The sequence below is a fragment of the Mobula birostris genome, chromosome 28, assembly GCF_030028105.1.
Source record: "Mobula birostris isolate sMobBir1 chromosome 28, sMobBir1.hap1, whole genome shotgun sequence".
Classification (NCBI taxonomy): Eukaryota; Metazoa; Chordata; class Chondrichthyes; order Myliobatiformes; family Myliobatidae; genus Mobula; species Mobula birostris.
The window spans coordinates 31775880-31794641 of record NC_092397.1 but is presented as its reverse complement, the minus strand read 5'-3'; the positions used below and the strand labels follow the sequence as shown (position 1 = coordinate 31794641).

Genomic DNA, 18762 nt, shown 5'->3' with positions numbered 1-18762 from the left:
CGGTTCGGGGAGGTGAGACAGTGGTTGCAATGTGTGCAGCGGGATCGTGAAGAGCTCCGTGTCTACCCACAAAGAAACATTACAGAAGCAACGCCGTAAGTTCCTATGAAAGTATTTGAAGTAAAAATAGTAACACGGTTTCTGTTAAGGAAGCGGCGGTTCGGGTGGCGCGTGTGTCGGCATTTCAATTTCAAACGCGGGGTGGGCTCGGTCCCGGCTGTGGTTTGACGGGACCCCCCTCGCTCCCTACTCGGGGCGGCTGGAGACTCTCGTTAAAAGAAGAGAACGCGCGTGGTCTCCAGAATGAAACAGACGCTGTACATGTTTGCATTTTTTAATCAACAGTCGTTCCTGTCGTTCTGAAATCCTCCTCTTCAGACAGACGATGACAGGATCACTGAGGAGACTCGAATTCTCTGTGCAATTCAACTGCATCCACAATTCGTGTGGTCCTTTACAGGACGGAAAGGGAAGTGGGGAGTGTGGATGTTACAGCAAGTCAAGTTAATGTAGCGCCTTGGCAAGGATAGTTCACAGATAGTGTGCAGTCAACCCAGGGAAGAAAGGTCTTTGAAGAGCAGAGTTTCCCTTTGCACAACAGGGGACTGGAGCCATTTTGCACACCAAAACAAGATGAGGATGCAATCGATGTGTTCCAGGGTGACACTTCATATTGGTCGCAAAGAAGAGAAATCTACAGATGCTGAAAATCCAGGCAACACACACAAAATGCTGAAGGAACTCAGCAGACCAAACAAATCGATGGAAAAGAGTAAACCATTGACGTTTCCGACCAGCACCCTTCGTCTGGACTGATATTGGTTAGTTGCCTTACTACTGTAGTGGGACCATGCGGGAATTCATAGTTGACAACAAAAGCCCTGGATTAATATGCTCGAAATGATGGACTCTGTGTAACAACGAACAAATAACAAAGAACGGTGCTGAGATATTGATTCGCAGCGGATACTTGAGGAAAGAGGCTGACAATAACGCCACTTTCTTCTGCAAAGACTCTATCCTCCCGGGGCCTCAGCAGCCCGAGCTATTCCACCTTCCCAATGCCCAATGAACTGATTAGTGTAAACATCAATTCTTTGTCTGCTTTTATTTGTCTTTTAATTCAAGATATCGTCGAATATTCTCCCCGTCGGGGAATTGAACCCCGGTCTCCCGCGTGACAGGCGGGGATACTAACCACTATACTAACGAGGAATTGCTCGTTATAGTCAACGTCATGCACATTTTAGAGTACAAAAAACATAGAAACATAGAAAATAGGTGCAGGAGTAGGCCATTCGGCCCTTCGAGCATGCACCGCCATTCAGTATGATCATGACTGATCATCCAACTCAGAACCCTTTACCAGCCTTCCCTACATACCCGCTGATCCCTTTAGCCACCAGGGCCATATCTAACAAGAGGGTGAACAGAATTACCTTGATGTTTCTCAGCTGTAATACTGGAGCCTTTCACTCGTGTCCCTCCCACAGCAGTGTCTCAGTTTGCTCCAGCGATTCAGTCACCTGTTGTGTTCAAGGATTAGCAAAAAAGAAGTGCTATCATTCGAGCTCACCTCTTTGTTTTTGGAATAAACATTTTTAATCACAGTTATGTATTTATATTTCTGTTTTTTTTAGTGCGACAAGTGGGAAACGATATGTAGCGAATCGAATTCTGAAGCGTTCACTCCCACTTCATTGAAACACTGGGTGTTGTGTATCTCCGGTCTGTCGGAGGATGGCGACCTCAACCGGATATAACAGGAACTGCACCAGAGTGAGGAATCACAGTGACCACATTCAGAAAACAGCTCGAACCACAGTCATACACTTCTAGCGTCCGAGTGGTTCAACCCTGACAACTCGCGTACGAATTCCCGAAGTTATTTAAATCGATGGGTAAGTGTAAAATTATTATTCACCCTGGGCTGGCCAGTGAATCAAGGATTGAAGTGCTGTCCCTCGCATTTTCCCCGGTGAACCGATCAGTGCAGCTTCCTGCTCTCACTCTAACTCAGATTCCCACAGCCAACTAGGACACATCAAAACATGTCGGATGATGTGTTCACACAGAGTGCGGTCAGTCTGCTCACCACCCACTCTGTCTATTTATACACAATTGGATCTCTGTCAGCCCCCTTCCCCATTACCAGAGTAAATAAAACCCTTTATTGTGAGTCACAAATGTAATATAGATTCACTGAATCATGCGACCCTAAAACAGGCCTTTCGGCCCACAGTGTCCGTGTTGACAATCAACTACCGATCACACCAGAAAAGATCTCACTTACTAGCTGTTGCCTTCAGTGTCTTGATGATTCAGGTGCTCACCTAAACAATTCTCTAATATTGTGAGTGTACCTGCCTGACCAGCCACTCAGGCATGGGTTCCAGTTTCCAAACACATCCGCATAAAGTTCTCCATGTGATGCTCTCTAAGTTTACACACGTCCGGAGAGTGTTCCCCTATCCTGATAGGCCCGGGTTAATTTGATATGACCTCCATCACCTCCAGAGCTCTCCATGGAAACAATCGTCAATCCATCGGCCGAATGGACGCCCATGGGCCCAGCACGCTGCCGCTGCGCCTCTCTGCTGTTGTCTGAACGTGGTGACGCGCTGCTCCGTTGTGGACGTTGCTCATTCTTCTCTTCATTTTCATTTGTCGATTCTTTGCTGACGTCACATCGTTTCATAGAAACACAGAAAACCTACAGCACAATACAGGCCCTTCGGCCCACAACGCTGTGCCGAACATGTCCTTAACCTACAAATTACCTACGGTTACCCATTGCGCTCTATTTTTCTAAGCTCCAATGGAGAGCTTCCTTTATAAATGTTTCCTTTATTAACTGTTCTTTGTTGATTTATTTCACACCTTTTTCAATGCTTTTCATCTCGTATTTGCTATCCCCTGCCCCCTTCTGATGTTACCTCTGTGCTGTCTGTCCTCCGACGCATTTGGAGACCTCGTTCCCGACATGTCGGCAATGAATGTGTTTCACATTATTTACTGAACCCAGTTTCAGTGGCCCTGCTGTCACATATTCTGTTCATAAGACCATGAGACCATAAGACAAAGAAGCAGAAGTCAGCCATTCGGCCCATCGAGTCTGCTCCGCCATTTTATCATGAGCTGATCCATTCTCCCATTTAGTCCCACTCCCCCGCTTTCTCACCATAACCTTTGATGCCCTGGCTACTCAGATACCCATCAATCTCTGCCTTAAATACACCCAATGACTTGCCCTCCACTGCTGCAAGAAGCAACAAATTCCATAGATTCACCACCCTCTGACCGAAAAAAAAATTCTTCGCATTTCTGTTCTGAATGGGCGCCCTTCAATCCTTATGTCATGCCCTCTCGTACTAGACTCCCCCATCATGGGAAACAACTTTGCCGCATCCACTCTGTCTATGCCTTTCAACATTCGAAATGTTTCTATGAGGTCTCCCCTCATTCTTCTAAACTCCAAGGAATACATTCCAAGAGCAGACAAACGCTGCTCAGATGTTAACCGTCTCAGTCCCGGAATCATTCTTCCACTGCGTTTCTTCCACGTTCTCCCTCTTTGTCTCCGGGCCGTTCTTCGGCATAAATATCAATGGACAGCGGCTGAGCTGCAGCTGAATTAACCCGAAACAGACTTTTTCCTCCCGTGGCCTCTATCGCCGCCTGAGGAAGGTAGACTCAAACAACCCCGCTCTCCTGCCTGCCTCAGGAAAGATATCTTTAACGACCGATGGGATGGGACAGAGGATCATAAGGTTTGTCCGGTCAGGAGAGCCTAATGAATGTTGGCCGATACTGTCTGGAATAATCCTATTCCTTTGTATAACCACTGAGCCACAAGATCAGGAGTCGGGTCCAATTCTGAAGATGTACGGCTCAATAGGAAAGCAGTCCAGTCCACGTTGGCGGCAGATGCTCGTATATTTCCTGTAATGCCGTAGGCTCTAATATTGTTCAGCAGCTTTATCTGCGGCCCTTGACAAATGCCTCTGAAAATCCAAGTAAACAACATCACTGACGCTCCTTTGTCCATCTTGCCTGTTATTTCCCGAATTAATTCCAGTAGATTAATCAGGCAAGATTTCCCCTGAAAGAAACCATGTTGACCGGCCTATTTTAACAGGTGTCTCCACGCACCCAGAAACCTCATGGGCTCCAGCATTTTCCCAACCATAACAGCCCTGATAACCGGTCTGTAGTGTTCTGTATTTTGTTTCCCTCCTGTCGAGAAGAGCAAAATCAGATCAACAATTTTCCAGTTCTCTGAACCATTTCAGAAGCCCGTGATTCCTGAAAGATCACCATTAACTCTTCCATGATCTCGTAATCTCCTTTCAGAAACCCGCTGTGCAGTCCATCTGGTCAGGTGACCTTGCGGTCTTTCAGCTTCCAAACACCTTCTCCTTAATAATAGCAGCTACACTCACTTACATCCCTTACCCCTCTCGAATTTCTGGCATACTGCTTGTATCCTCAACATAACAGACGGACGCATAATACCTAATAATTTCGTCCACCATTTATTTGTCCCCTATTACTACCTCCTATTTCCAGCTTCTGATGCCCGCTCTAACAGTTCTGTTAACTTTCTATATATAGAAACATTGAAACATAGAAAGCCTGCAGCACAATGCAGGTCATTCGGCCCATAATGCTGTGCCGAACATGGACTTACTTTTGAAATTACCTCGGGTGACCCATAGTCCTCTATTTTCTAAGCACCATGTACCTATCCAAGAGTCTATTAAAATACCCTATTGCATCAGGCTCCACCACCGTCGCCGGCAGCCAATTACACGCACTTACCACACTCTGCGTAAAGAAAACTTACTCCTGACTTCTCATCTGTACCTACTTCCAAGCACCTTAAAACTGTGTGAGCCATTTCAACCCTGGGAAAAAGACTCTGACTATCCACACGATCAATGCCTCTTATCGTCTTATACACCTCTATCAGGTCCCCTCTCATCCCCCGTCGCTCCAAGGAGAAAAGGTCGAGTTCACTCAATCTGTAAGTTATAAGTGTGAAGTAGTTCATTTTGACAGGTTAAATATGATGGAAGAATGTAGTATTAATGGTAAGACTCTTGGCAGTGTGGAGGATCAGAAGGATCTTGGGGTCTGACTCCATCGGACGCTCAAAGCATGTCTTGGGGATCATGTCTTATGAGAAAAGGTTTAGTGAACTCGGCCTTTTTAACCTTGGAGCGACGGAGGATGAGAGGTGACCTGATAGAGGTGGATAAGATGATGAGAGGCATTGATCATGTGGATAGTCAGAGGCATTTTCCTAGGGCTGAAATGGTTGCCACAAGAGGGCACAGGTTTAAGGTGCTGGGGTGTAGGTACAGAGGACATGAAGCGGTAAGGTTTTTACTCAGAGATTGGTGAGTGCGTACAATGGGCTGCCGCCAAAGGTGGTGGAGGCGGATACGATAGGGTCTCTTAAGAAACTTTTGGACAGGTACATGGAGCCTAGGAAAATAGTGGGCTATAGGTAAGCCTAGTTATTTCTAAGGTAGGGATATATTCGGCACAGCTTTGTGGACCGAACGGCCTGTATTGTGCTGTAGGTTTTCTATGTTTCTATGCTTCTATTCTCATAAAGCGCGCTCGGCAATCCAGGCAGAATCCCTGTAAATATCCTCTGCAACCTTTCTATAGTTTCCACATCTTTCCTGTAGTGAGGTGACCAGAACTGAGCACAGTACTACAAGTGGGGTCTGATCAGGGTCCTATATAGCTGTAACATTACCTGTCGGCTCCTGAACTCAATCCCACGGTTAATGAAGTTAAATACAATCGTAAGTCTTCTTAACCACACAGTCAACCTGCAAATGATTGTATCACGCAGTATTTTGTGCAGTTTTCTACACCATCCGTGAAATGCAGACTGATAAACACAGAACAATAAATACGACGTTGAGAAAACATAAACAACAGAAGTGCGAACAACTCTGTACACTTGAACCCAGGCGCTGATGAGATACGGTCAGAAGACCGTAAGAGAAGGGAGCAGAGTCAGACTGCCCCATTCCACCTTGGCTGAGTTATTATCCTCATCAACTCCATTCTCACGCCTTCTCTCCACAGTCTTTGACTTCCTTACTAAGCGAGTAACTACCACCCTCCGCGTTAGACATACCGAGTGACTCGGGCTCCATCGCCGTCGACAGCAAAGAATTCCACAGACTCACCGCCCTCTGGCTCAAGACAATTTCCTTTGACCTTTCTCAGATTTGAGATGCTCATAAAATCTGTTTTATCAGCAATATCACAGACAAAATGCTGGAAGAACTCAGCAGACTGTCTGGATATTGCCTTGTATTTGCAGCATCTGCACATTTTTCGTGCTTGTACATCAAGAACGTTGTTATTTGACGGTTTCTATCCCGACCTTGATCTCTCTGTTGTATTTTTCTTCGTATCTGTGTTTCCAGACTGTTTGTGTGTGCGACCAGGAGGGAGTTACAGGACTGAAGGACAGTTCAACATGGGAAACTGCAGGGACCTGAGATATGGGTCGTTCAGTGTCGCTGGTCTCCATTTGCAAAGCAATAATTATCAAACCAAAAAAAAACAATGAAATCTGTAAAGGAAGCTCTTCCGTGACAAATGTAGAGTGTAGAATTAAATCTACCGGCCTCATTGCCACCAAAGACTCTGCTGAAGTAATGCCCGAGAATTGTGATATATTGGTCTTCAATCGTCCAATGTTTACATCAGAGACAATGGTGTTTAATTAAAGTGTTTGTTTACGTGCCATCACTAAGAAAATTAGTGAAGTCTTTGACCGTATCGCTGGAGATTGATGCTCTGTTTGAATCGAGGCCGTTTTTAATGCATCAGCTCAGAGTGTCTAACGGAGCTGTGAATTCAGGAACAAGAGAAATCACAGACTCTCACTGAAATGGTGTATCCAGTCATCTGGCGATAGAAGACGTTTAGTATCCTTTTATTACAGCCTTTGAGTTTCCGGGTAAGCCGCGGTGTCAGCTGCTGTTGATTGAAGTTCAAGTTTAATTCCAATGTTATGATTGTGATATGTGAAAAGCCGGCTCACAGCATTGATTGTTAATAACCATCTTCCAACCCCGGAATAGACCATTCATAGTGTCTTTTCCCAGTTTGTCTCTGTGGCGCAATCGGTGAGCTCGTTCGGCTGTTAACCGAAAAGTTTGTGGTTCGAGCCCACCCAGGGACACTGGTGATCCAGCAGTTTTTGCAGAGGGTTATATTGCCAGCTGGGTAACGCTGTGCTGTCCGGAGACCCTGCAACTGCCGCATTAACGTCAGTGGGAAATAAAATGTTTTTTTGAAAGCTTCTCTTTCACACAATTCCTAGAGATCAAATGATTACACAGCGTATTGAGAAAGAACAATGTTAAGCAATAACAGAATGCAGAATGAAATGTAACTGCGACAGAGACAGCACAGTGCGGGTAAACAATCAGGTGCCGCATCATAACGGGTAGATTGTGAGGTCAAGGCTCCATCTTATCGACTCGGGCACCATCCAATAGACATAGCGGCGGAGTTGAAGCTATCCACGAGCCTGTAGTACGTGCTGTCCTGTACCTTCAGCCGGATTGAAGAAGGGAAGAGAGAGAGGACAGTACACGGGGCGCATGGTATATTTTTATCAGGAGTGTGTAAGTTACATATTCCTTCACCATTCTCTTTGACTATAAGTGTACGTTTCCTCGAGTGACATCCCTGGAATTAACGGACTTGCCGGGTCTAATGTTGTGGTTTTGATTTAATTTTGGATCATTCATTTGGAGTCTAATTGGTTTCATCCCACATAGGTTCCCGATCGTTTTATTTTCACTATGGATGTCCAATCCCTATGCACGTCCAGCAAACCACCCACCCCCGCACCAGGAAGGTCTCAAATCTCTGCGCTTCCATCGGGAAACCAGACCCAACCAGCTCTCCTCCACCACCATTCACCTCCGTCTGGCCGAACTTGTCCTCCCACTTCCTTTAAACACAAGGTGCGCCATGGACACTGGCATGGGTCCCAGCTGTGCCTGTCTGTGTGTCGGCTACGTGGAACAGTCTGTGTTCCAAGCCTACACTGGTGTCGCTCCCTAACTTTCCCTACACTATATAAATAACGGCATTGCTACCTCTTTCTGCACCCATGTGGAACTCATCCACTTCATCAGCTTTGCCTGCAACTTCCACCCTGCCCAAAAGTTTACCTGTCCCATATCCGACAGCTCCCTTCGTTTTCTTCATCTCTCTGTCTCTATCTCTGAAGACAGCTTGTCTAATGATGTCTATTTTACCGCACAGACTTTCACCTGGACTATACCTCTTCCCACCCAGTTGCTTATAAAAATGCCAGCCCCTTCTCTCAATTCCTCCGTCTCCTCCGCATCTGCTCTCAGGATAAGGCATTTCATTCAAGAGCAAAGGAGATATCGTGTTTTTTTTTTTCAAAGAATGGGGCTTCCCTTCCTCCACCATCAAAGCTGCCCTCAACAGAATCTCTGCTATTTTGCTCCGGTCTCCCCTTACCCCATCCTCGCGCCACTCCCCCAGGGAGAGGGTGTGTCTTGTCCTCATCCACCACCCCACTCCAGCTTCCGCCTCCCAGCACACAATTCTCTGTAGCTTCCGCCATTTCCGGCGGGATCCCACCACCAAACACATCTTTCCCTGTCCCCTCTACGTTCTGCTCTCTGCAGGGATCCCTATGTGAATCGCATGTGCGTCCGTCCCGCCCACTGATCTCTCTCCTGGCACTTATCCTTGCAAGTGAAACAAGTGTTACACCTGTCCCTACACATCCTCCCTCAGTACTATTCAGGGACCCAAGCAATCCTTCCAGGTAAGGCGACACTTCAGCTGTGAGTCTTTTAGGGTCATCTACTGTACACAGTGCTCCCTGTGTGGCCTCCTGTATATAGGTGAGACCTGACACAGATTGGGAGACCACTTCACGAGCACCTACACTCCCTCCACCAGGACAAGCCAGATCTCCCAGTGGCCATCCATTTTAATTCCACTTCCCATTCCATTTCCACACTCAGTGTGGAAGAGCAACGCGTTGTATTCCGTCTGGGTAGCCTGCAACCTGATGACATGAACATTGATTTCTCAATCTTCCATTAATGCCCCCTCCTTCACGAAGCCCCATTCTCTTTTCCCTCTCTGACATTATCTCTGGCTTATCACCACCCTCTGGTGTTCCTCCCGCTTTTCTTTCTTCCATGGCCTCCTCTCCTTCCCTGCTGTCCAGCCCAGTATCTCTTTCACCAATCAACCTTTTAGGCCTTTAATTTACCAGCCACCCCTCCCCCTGCCGGTTTCATATATCACCTTGTGTTTCTTCTTCACCTCCCCTCACCGTCTAACTCTGATTCCTCGTCTTTTTTTTTTCTCTCCAGTCCGGATGAAGGAACTCGGCCCGAAACGTCGTCTGTATTTTTCCCCACAGATGCTGCCTGGCCTGCTGAGTTCTTCCAACATTTTCTGTGTTGCTTGGGTTTCCATCATCTGTAGATTTTCTCTTTGTGCCTCTATCCATGTCGCTCCACACTAACATATTCATGTGTCTATCTAAAAACATCGTTCACCCTTCCGTCTCTGAAGCTGACTGCCCGTTCCAAGCACCCACGCCACTCTGTCTAAAAACATGACCCGCACATCTTCATTAAACTCTCTCCCACTCCGACCTTAAATTCATTCCCTCTAGAATTTCAAATCCTTACCCTGGGAAACAAATTCTGACCATCTGCCCAATCTATGTCTCTCATAACTTTCTACCTCATAATTCGGTCAGAATTTCTCTCAGGCTCTGACATTCTAATGGAGGCAAACAAGCTCAAACACTTTAATCAGGCACCATCCCGACAACGCTTTACAAATCCGGCCGATCCTTCCTGTGAAGTGTCCATTTTTGTTGACTCTGGAATACAGTCAGAACAGGATTTAACGGGAAACTCTTGAGGGACGTTAATTCCATTTCTGATCCATGACACAGTGAATTATAATTAATGAATCAATTTACACTCACAGCGTGAATTAGCATGAGTCGATTACTTGGCCCTCAGAGTCCTGCGTAGATCGTGTTTTATTTACGCAAATACAAGAAAATCTGCAGATGCTGAAAATTCAAGATCTGGTCTCGGCCCGAAACGTCGACTGTACCTCTTCCTATAGATGCTGCCTGGCTTGCTGCGTTCACCAGCGTTGTTTGTGTGTGTTGCTCGTCTTCTATTTAAGAGGTTTATATGTCATGTTGTGCAAAACTGTACAACCTGCGATGGCCAGGAATCGAACCCGGGTCAACTGCTTGGAAGGCAGCTATGCTCACCACTATACCACCATCGCTCCATGACGTTGCAAAGGATTTGAGTACTGAGGCGTCTCCCATAGTTCCATGTGATTCGACCAGTCCCCGAGCTGCTTTCTGTCGGATCATTGCTCACTCTGCTGCAATTAATGTCACAGTCCCCAACAGAACGGAGTTATAGAAATCACGGCGAGCAGAAATCAGACTGAGTTAGAACCGAGCCCTGAACGAGTCGAAGAGCTACTAATGGGATCCTACCCTGCCTCGCGCATCACCAAATGGATAAACAAATCCTGATTTTAATCGTCCTTTCAAACCACACGCTGATGGGAGCCCATCGATCGGCCAGTCCTTGAACACAGTAAGTGACTGAATCGCTAAAGAATCCTGAGACCCTCCAGTCACACAGTGAGAAAGAGATGAGTAAAAAGCGCCAGATCCACACGCAAACAAACGTCAGGGTGACTTTGTGAGCTCTCCTGTATCCTGAAATCCGTATGACAGATTCCATCACCTTACATATCCTCGTTAGTTCAGTGGTTAGTATCCCCGCCCGCCACGTGGGAGACCGGGGGTCAGTTCCCTGATGGTGAGACCGTTTCCTGCTTCAAATATGAGTCAAACAAAGAGGTGTTGACGTGATTTTTCAGACTATCGGACGGGAGAGTTTCCTGAGAACATGGGACTTTGGGTTCAGCCTCTTTCCCCAGACATTCCTTCAGCGAGTCTGTATCTAAGCGCCGTTCGGAGTTACAGTCAGTGACCGAATCCGTCACTCCGATCACATCAAACCGGAACTATTGCTGTGAGTTATCAACTCCCGCGCGTCTGATTCAGTACGTCTGCGTGACTGTGTGGATAAAACTGACAAAGGGACACCTGAAACACTTCGCAGACAGAAATCCAAAAGGACATATGTTTAATTCCTGCAGTCCCCAAAACCTCCGCTCAGAGTCTGATAAAGTCAATTGCTCGAACAGTCGAAGGCATGCGCATTGAAGCTCCGCCCCTGTACCTGATTGACAGTGTACAGCTGAAGACATGCGCAGTCCCATTCCTTCATCCACTGGCAGCAGCGGCTTTAAAGTACCCGGGCCCGAAGCGGTAAACTGAGGAGGTGGACTGGAGAGATCCGGGGGACTCCTCGGCCCGACAATCGGAACTGGGTTCTGGATGGCGAACGGTCGCGGGGGGAGGGAGAGACAACCGGAGAGTGTCGGGGCGACAGTGACTGCTGCTGGCGGTTTCCACCACCTGTAATGTGACTGAGCGGAGCCGATGATGGGAAATTCAGATGGGGAATTAAGTGATAGTATGGAATGGATTTTGTCAAGAAATAAAATGAAAATGATTCGAAAGGAACGGGTTTAGACGAGGAGGCAGAAAGACTGGGGTAGAAGATGCTGTGGATTTCACATCTTTCATACCTTATTGTGATAAACACCTTCATCCCGGTAGATTAACTAAGGGCATTCAGAAGGATATTGATAACGTCAGGAATGTGTCTGAGCAAAATTCGGGTGTAGGCTACATGTGCTGATTTAAAACAACAGGAGAAAATACTGAAAATGAAGACTCTGGACGGAAGTAAAATTGTTAGTACATTGTGCGAGAAATGAAGGTTCGGGGTGTTATTTCATTAGTACCTCTGTGTGTGTGTGGAGGATAGTGGGACAACTTGAGAGAGGGTATGGTAGCTTTGGCTAAGAGATTACAGACTTGGAGAGAAGGGGAAGTGTTTTCCTGTTCTCTTGCGCTTTTCTGATGAATGGCTACCGTTACAGTTATAATTAGGCTGCATTAGTTGTTCTGTCAGACAGTATGGCCCTCCACCGTGGCGGGATTTTCAATGTCAAAGGGTGGGAAATGATTCTGCTTCTAGTAGCGGGAAATAACGATCTGCGAAATGCGGAGGTGAACATGAATATGGGGCTTGTGACGTGCTGCTGGGGCAAGATGCTGCAACCGTCCGCCTGCTCAGAGAGCGGCTCATTTATGTTGCCCAGTTTTACAGAAGGCTCAAGAAGTTCAGAAGGTGAAAATAGCGAACACCATTTCTCATGCTGAAGCTGCGATTCGTCCACATCTGATGGATGTTGGGTTAAAACAGACAACTACAGGGATTCAGACGGAGGAAGACCATGGAGTGAAGCTGTGCAGGCGGGGTGTGTGGAAGACGTGACATCTAGTGAGATGTTGTATTTTTTAAAATTATAGATTTTCTTTTAGCTCTATGTGCTGTGATTAATGGAGCAGTGTATGTGGGAAAGAAATCGGGTAGATTCAGAATATTGATGGATACAGCATGAAGATATTTCCGATTAGTGGGGATTACTGCAGAACAGGTGCATGACGTACTTTAGAGAGTAGATTCAGGGAATGATAGTGGAGGGAAATTCCCTGTTCAGAGTGATTGGGGAATGGTCTGTAAGAGGATGATTGGGAAAGGTCTGGTGGTGGATAGTGGTTGGGAAGAGGCTGGTGGTAGATAGTGATTGGGAAATGATAGTATAGGGGTTGTACTGTTGATGAAGAAGGATTGGGAAGGGACTGGTGGTGGATAGTGATTGAGAAATGATAGTACAGGGATGGGGCTGGTGTTGGAAAGTGATTGGGAAATGATAGTAGAGTGAATGGGCTGGTGGCGGAAGGTAATTGTACACAGGGTGATTCACATTGATATTTTCCAATAACCTACAGTTTTTCATTGAAATGCATGAAGTCTCTTAGTCAACGGATAGGAATTTAAATAATCTGTTTTGGTGTTCCCGTGGGTGTTATCTGTGTACAAGAAACTTGTTGCAATCACATTTATTGTTTAATATTCCGGGTTATGAATTGGTGGGATAAGCACAGAGCAGTGGTGGAGGGGTACTACCTTACTGAAGAAAGTTTTATTGTAAAGAATTATGCCTTCTGCAAAGAATAATGATGCATAATTATTGAATTATGATGTCCAATGATCGAAACAAAATTATGAACTTTTATAATCCAGGCCGGGAGCTGTCTGTGGAAGGGTTGGGGAGAATGCTGTGAACTTATTCCGGTAAAATTATTTTTGTGGTGACTTTAATGCACATACTGGTCTTTTTTGGCAGTGAAACAACAGAAGATAATGTGACTGCATAAATGAGTTTCTGGAAGGGTCTGATTTAGTCTATTTAAATAATGGAAGAGAGGTAAGAGTGGATATTGCCAAAGGTGGGGTTCTTGTCTGGACTTGACTCTTATCTATGCTCCACCAGCTGTACAGTAGCTGGGATGTAAGGGCTGATGGTATGGGGAGTGATCATTTTCCAGTCCTGTGTACTGTAAGGGTCAAAGTACGCTGTCAAAATTTGAGTTGTGGTACTAAAACTTGTTTTAAGAGTGGAAACAGGGGGAAATTGTTTTGGGTGTGATAAATCATTTGATCAATTGTTTCTAGGCAGTACCATGGAAGAAGACCAACAGAGTGTAATTTCTGGATTGTGAGGACCTGCCCGTCAAGCAGATGTCCAGGAGAGCTGGTAAGAAACATGTTCGTTGTTAGACACAGGAATGATCAGAGGCCATCAGAGACTAGAGAGGGATATTTCGTGTTTAGAAATATAGGTCAATGCAATAAACTTCCCTGAAGCATTTCAGAGGGGAAGAGCAATAGCAAGGAGAGTTCTTAGGAATGTTATCAGGGCAGTTTGGAATGGATTTTACTGAACAATTGGGAAGGAAACAGGCCTGGCAGTGGTGTGAAGAATGCTGAACAAAATGAATGGTTTCAGAGGTTATAACCAGATTCCAGTATTAGTGGAGAATGGAAGTTTGGCTGCAACTGACAAAGTAAAGGCAGAATATCTGCAAGGACATGGCCTGCTTGTACATTCTTGCACAGAGAGAGAAGGGAGGAGCAGATCTGAGAGACAGTTGGTACTCGGCACGGGGAGATAAATAGAAGGTCAGATGATAGACCTAAGGCACATGATTGTGGACACTGAATGAGCCTTGTTGTGCCCACAGAAAAAGTGGGTTTTGGAGGATCGATCAGGTGGATCGATTAGTGACTCTCACAGTGTGAACAGGGCGTGACCGGTGGGGAGTTGCTTGTGTGTCCAATCCTCGCCTGGGTTGATAGATCCACCACAGAAGAACGGCCACCTTTGTTGTGGTCACAGTCGGTGACTTTTAAAGGAATTTGGAGGATAACGGGAAGATCGACGGAGACAGCTCACCTGAAGACTCAAATCTCTCGCTCTCTCTCTCTCCATCACTACTCAACTCAATACCAACAACTGAACTAAACTTTACTCATCATCGTAAGACTATCTATTTATCCCTAGACTTGAAAATCTTGGTTTTCATATATATTCCACACTTACTTCTATATAATCATTTGCTAACCTGTTTGACATATCTGCATTTATATTACTGTATTGCGTAGTTAATAATAAATATCATTAGATAATAACAATACCGGACTCCAAAGTGTTCTCTATTTCTGCTGGTTCTTTAACCCGTCACGGGGTACGTGACAAGATGTTTCTGCATGGAGGTCTGTCACCAGTGATGCTCTGCAGCGATCTGCTCAGGGACCACTCCCCTTTGTGATTGTTATAAATGACCTGGATAAAGAAGTAAAAGTGTGGGTTAGTAAGTTTGCTGATAACTCAAAGGTTGGGGGTGTTGCGGATAGTCTGGACGGTTATCGGAGGTTACAGCGGAACATCGGTAGGAAGCAAAACTGGGCTGAGAAGTGCAGATGGACTTCAACCATCAAAATCAAAAAGGGCCACTTTTCAACATAATTGTATAAGGGCTAGGAGTGTTGTAAAAACAAGCCTGAAGGCTTTGTGTGTCAAAGCAACGAGCATTCGTAACAAGGTGGATGAATTAAAAGTGCAGATTGTTATTAATGAATATGATATAGTTGGGATCACAGAGACATGACTCCAGGGTGACCAATGATGGGAGCTCAACATTCAGGGATATTCAATATTCAGGAGGGATAGACATGAAAGTAAAGGAGGTAGGGTAGCATTGCTTGTTAGAGAGGAGATTAACACAATCGAAAGGAAGGACATTAGCCAGGAGGATGTGGAATCGATATGGGTAGAGCTGCATAACACTAAGGGGCAGAAAACACTGGTGGAAGTTGTGTACAGGCCACCTAATTGTAGTAGTGAGGTTGGGGATGGCATTAAACAGGAAATTAGAAATGCGTGCAATAAAGGAACAGCAGTTATAATGGGTGACTTCAATCTACATGTAGATTGGGTGAACCAAATTAGTAAGGGTGCTGAGGAAGAGGATTTCTTGGAATGTATGCGGGATGTTTTTTTGAACCAACATGTCGAGGAACTAACTGGAGAGCAGGCTATTCTAGACTGGGTATTGAACAATGAGGAAGGGTTAATTAGCAATCTTGTCGTGAGACGCCCCTTGGGGAAGAGTGACCATAATATGGTGGAATTCTTCATTAAGATGGAGAGTGACATAGTTAATTCAGAAACAAAGGTTCTGAACTTAAATAAGGGTAACTTTGAAGGTACAAGACGTGAATTAGCTAAGATAGACTGGCAAATGATACGTAAAAGGTTGACGGTGGATATGCAATGGCAAGCATTTAAAAATCACATGGATGAACTACAACAATTATTCATCCCAGTTTGGCAAAAGAATAAATCAGTGAAGGTATTGCACCCGTGGCTGACAAGGGAAATTAGGGATAGTATCAATTCCAAAGAAGAAGTATACAACTTAGCCAGAAAAAGCGGCTCCTCTGAGGACTGGGAGAAATTCAGAGTCCAGCAGAGGAGGACAACGGGCTTAATTAGGAAAGGGAAAACAGATTATGAGTGAAAACTGGCAGGGAACATAAAAACTGACTGTAAAAGCTTTTATAGATATGTGAAAAGAAAAAGATTGGCTGAGACAAATGTAGGTCTCCTACAGACAGAAACAGGTGAATTGATTATGGGGAACAAGGACATGGCAGACCAATTGAGTAACTACTTTGGTTCTGTCTTCACTAAGGACGACATAAATAATCTTCCGGAAATAGTAGGGGACAGAGGGCCTAGTGAGATGAAGGAACTGAGGGAAATACATGTTAGTGGGGAAGTGGTGTTAGGTAAATTGAAGGGATTAAAGACAGATAAATCTCCAGGGCCAGATGGTCTGTATCCCAGAGTGCTTAAGGAAAAAGCCCAAGAAACAGTGAATGCATTAGTGATAATTTTTCAAAACACTTTAGATTCTGGAGTAGTTCCTGAGGATTGGAGGGTGGCTAATGTAACGCCGCTTTTTAAAAAAGGAGGGAGAGAGAAACCGGGGAATTATAGACCGGTTAGCCTAACATCGGTGGTGGGGAAAATGCTGGAGTCAGTTATCAAGGATGTGATAACAGCACATTTGGAAAGCGGTGAAATGATCGGACAAAGTCAGCATGGATTTGTGAAAGGAAAATCATGTCTGACGAATCTCATAGAATTTTTTGAGGATGTAACTAGTAGAGTGGATAGGGGAGAATCAGTGGATGTGGTACATTTGGATTTTCAAAAGGCTTTTGACAAGGTCCCACACAGGAGATTAGTGTGCAAATTTAAAGCACACGGTATTGGGGGTAAGGTATTGATGTGGATAGAGAATTGGCTGGCAAACAGGAAGCAAAGAGTGGGAATAAACGGGACCTTTTCAGAATGGCAGGCGGTGACTAGTGGGGTACCGCAAGGGTCAGTGCTGGGACCCTTTTGTTTACAATATATATTAATGACTTAGACGAGGGAATTAAATGCACCACCTCCAAGCTTGCGGATGACACGAAGCTGGGCGGCAGTGTTAGCTGTGAGGAGGATGCTAAAAGGATGCAGGGTGATTGGATATGTTGGGTGAGAGGGCAAATTCATGGCAGATGCAATTTAATGTCGATAAATATGAGGTTATCCACTTTGGTGGCAAAAACAGGAAAACAGATTATTATCTGAATGGTAGCCGATTAGGAAAAGGGGAGGTGTAACGAGACCTGCGTGTCATTACACACCAGTCATTGAAAGTGGGCATACAGGTACAGCAGGCGGTGAAAAATGCGAATGGTATGCTGGCATTCATGGCAAGAGGATTCGAGTACAGGAGCAAGGAGGTGCTACTGCAGTTGTACAAGGCCTTGGTGAGACCACACCTGGAGTATTGTGTGCAGTGTTGGCCCCCTAATCTGTGGAACGACTTTCTTGCCATAGAGGGAGTACATCGAAGGTTCAACAGATTGATTCCTGAGATGACAGGACTTTCATATGATGAAAGACTGGATCGACTAGGCTTATACTCTCTGGAATTTAGAAGATTGAGGAGGGATCTTTTTGAAACGTGTAAAATCCTAAAGGGATTGGACAGGCTAGATGCAGGAAGATTGTTCCCGATGTTGGGTAAGTCCAGAACGAGGGGTCACAGTTTGAGGATAAACGGGAAGCCTTTTCGGACCGAGATGAGGAAAGACTTCTTCACACAGAGAGTGGTGAATCTGTGGAATTCTCTGCCACAGGAAACAGTTGAGGCCAGTTCATTGGCTATATTTAAGAGGGAGTTAGATGTGGCCGTTGTGGCTAAAGGGATCAGGGGATATGCAAAGAAGGCTGGTACAGGGTTCTGAGTTGGATAATAAGCCGTGATCATACTGAATGGTGGTGCAGGCTCGAAGGGCCAAATGGCCTTCTCCTGCACCTATTTTCTATGTTTCTATGTTTCTAACCCGTATAAGTGTGAAGTGGGTCATTTTGGTAGGTGAAATTTTAAGACTAATGGTAACTCTTTTGGCAGTATGGAGAATCTGAGACAACTCGAGGTCCGTATCCATAGGACAGTCAAAGCTGCTGCGCAGGTTGACAGTGCAGTTAAGAAGGTTTATGGTCTGTTGCCATTCCTGAAACTTGGGGTTGCATTCAAAAGCACTGAAGTAATTCTGCAGCTATATAAGACCTTGATCAGAACTGAATTGGAGTACTATGTTCAGTTCCGGTCAGCTCATTCCAGGAAGAACGTGTATACCATGGAGAGAATGCAGAGGAGATTTACAAGGGTGTTGCCTGCACTGGAGGGGGTCCCTTATGAGAATAGGTTGAGTGAACATGACCTGTTCTCCTTGGAGCGACGGATGGTGAGAGGTGGCCTCACAGAGGTGTATAAGATGATGAGGGTCATTGATCATGTGGATAGCGAGAGGCTATTTCCCATGACTGAAATTACTAACACGAAGGGACATAGTTATATGGTGCTTGGAAATAGGTACCGAGGGGATGTCAGGGGTAAGTGTTTCAAACAGAGAGTGGTGGGTGCGTGGAATGCACTGCTGGTGGCGTGGTGAAAGCGGATACAATAGGGGCTTTTAAAAGCCTCTTAGATAGGCACATGAAGCTGAGAGAAATAGACGGCGATGCGCAAGGGATATTCTAGGTAGTTCCTAGAGTAAGTTA

The 18762-nt window shown here is 45.5% G+C and overlaps 2 protein-coding genes and 2 non-coding genes across 4 annotated transcripts in view; 1 reads left to right on the top strand and 3 right to left on the bottom strand.

Moving 5' to 3' along the window:
- Positions 1 to 18762, top strand: part of LOC140188978 (uncharacterized) — a 595826-nt gene that overhangs the window by 81135 nt on the left and 495929 nt on the right. The window lies entirely within an intron of this gene.
- Positions 1 to 18762, bottom strand: part of LOC140188979 (uncharacterized) — a 507794-nt gene that overhangs the window by 456129 nt on the left and 32903 nt on the right. The gene's annotated exons all lie outside the window — the stretch shown is intronic.
- On the bottom strand, positions 1144 to 1215 carry trnad-guc (transfer RNA aspartic acid (anticodon GUC)). The gene has a single exon. It is a non-coding gene; the product is annotated as a tRNA-Asp (tRNA).
- On the bottom strand, positions 10288 to 10359 carry trnag-ucc (transfer RNA glycine (anticodon UCC)). The gene has a single exon. It is a non-coding gene; the product is annotated as a tRNA-Gly (tRNA).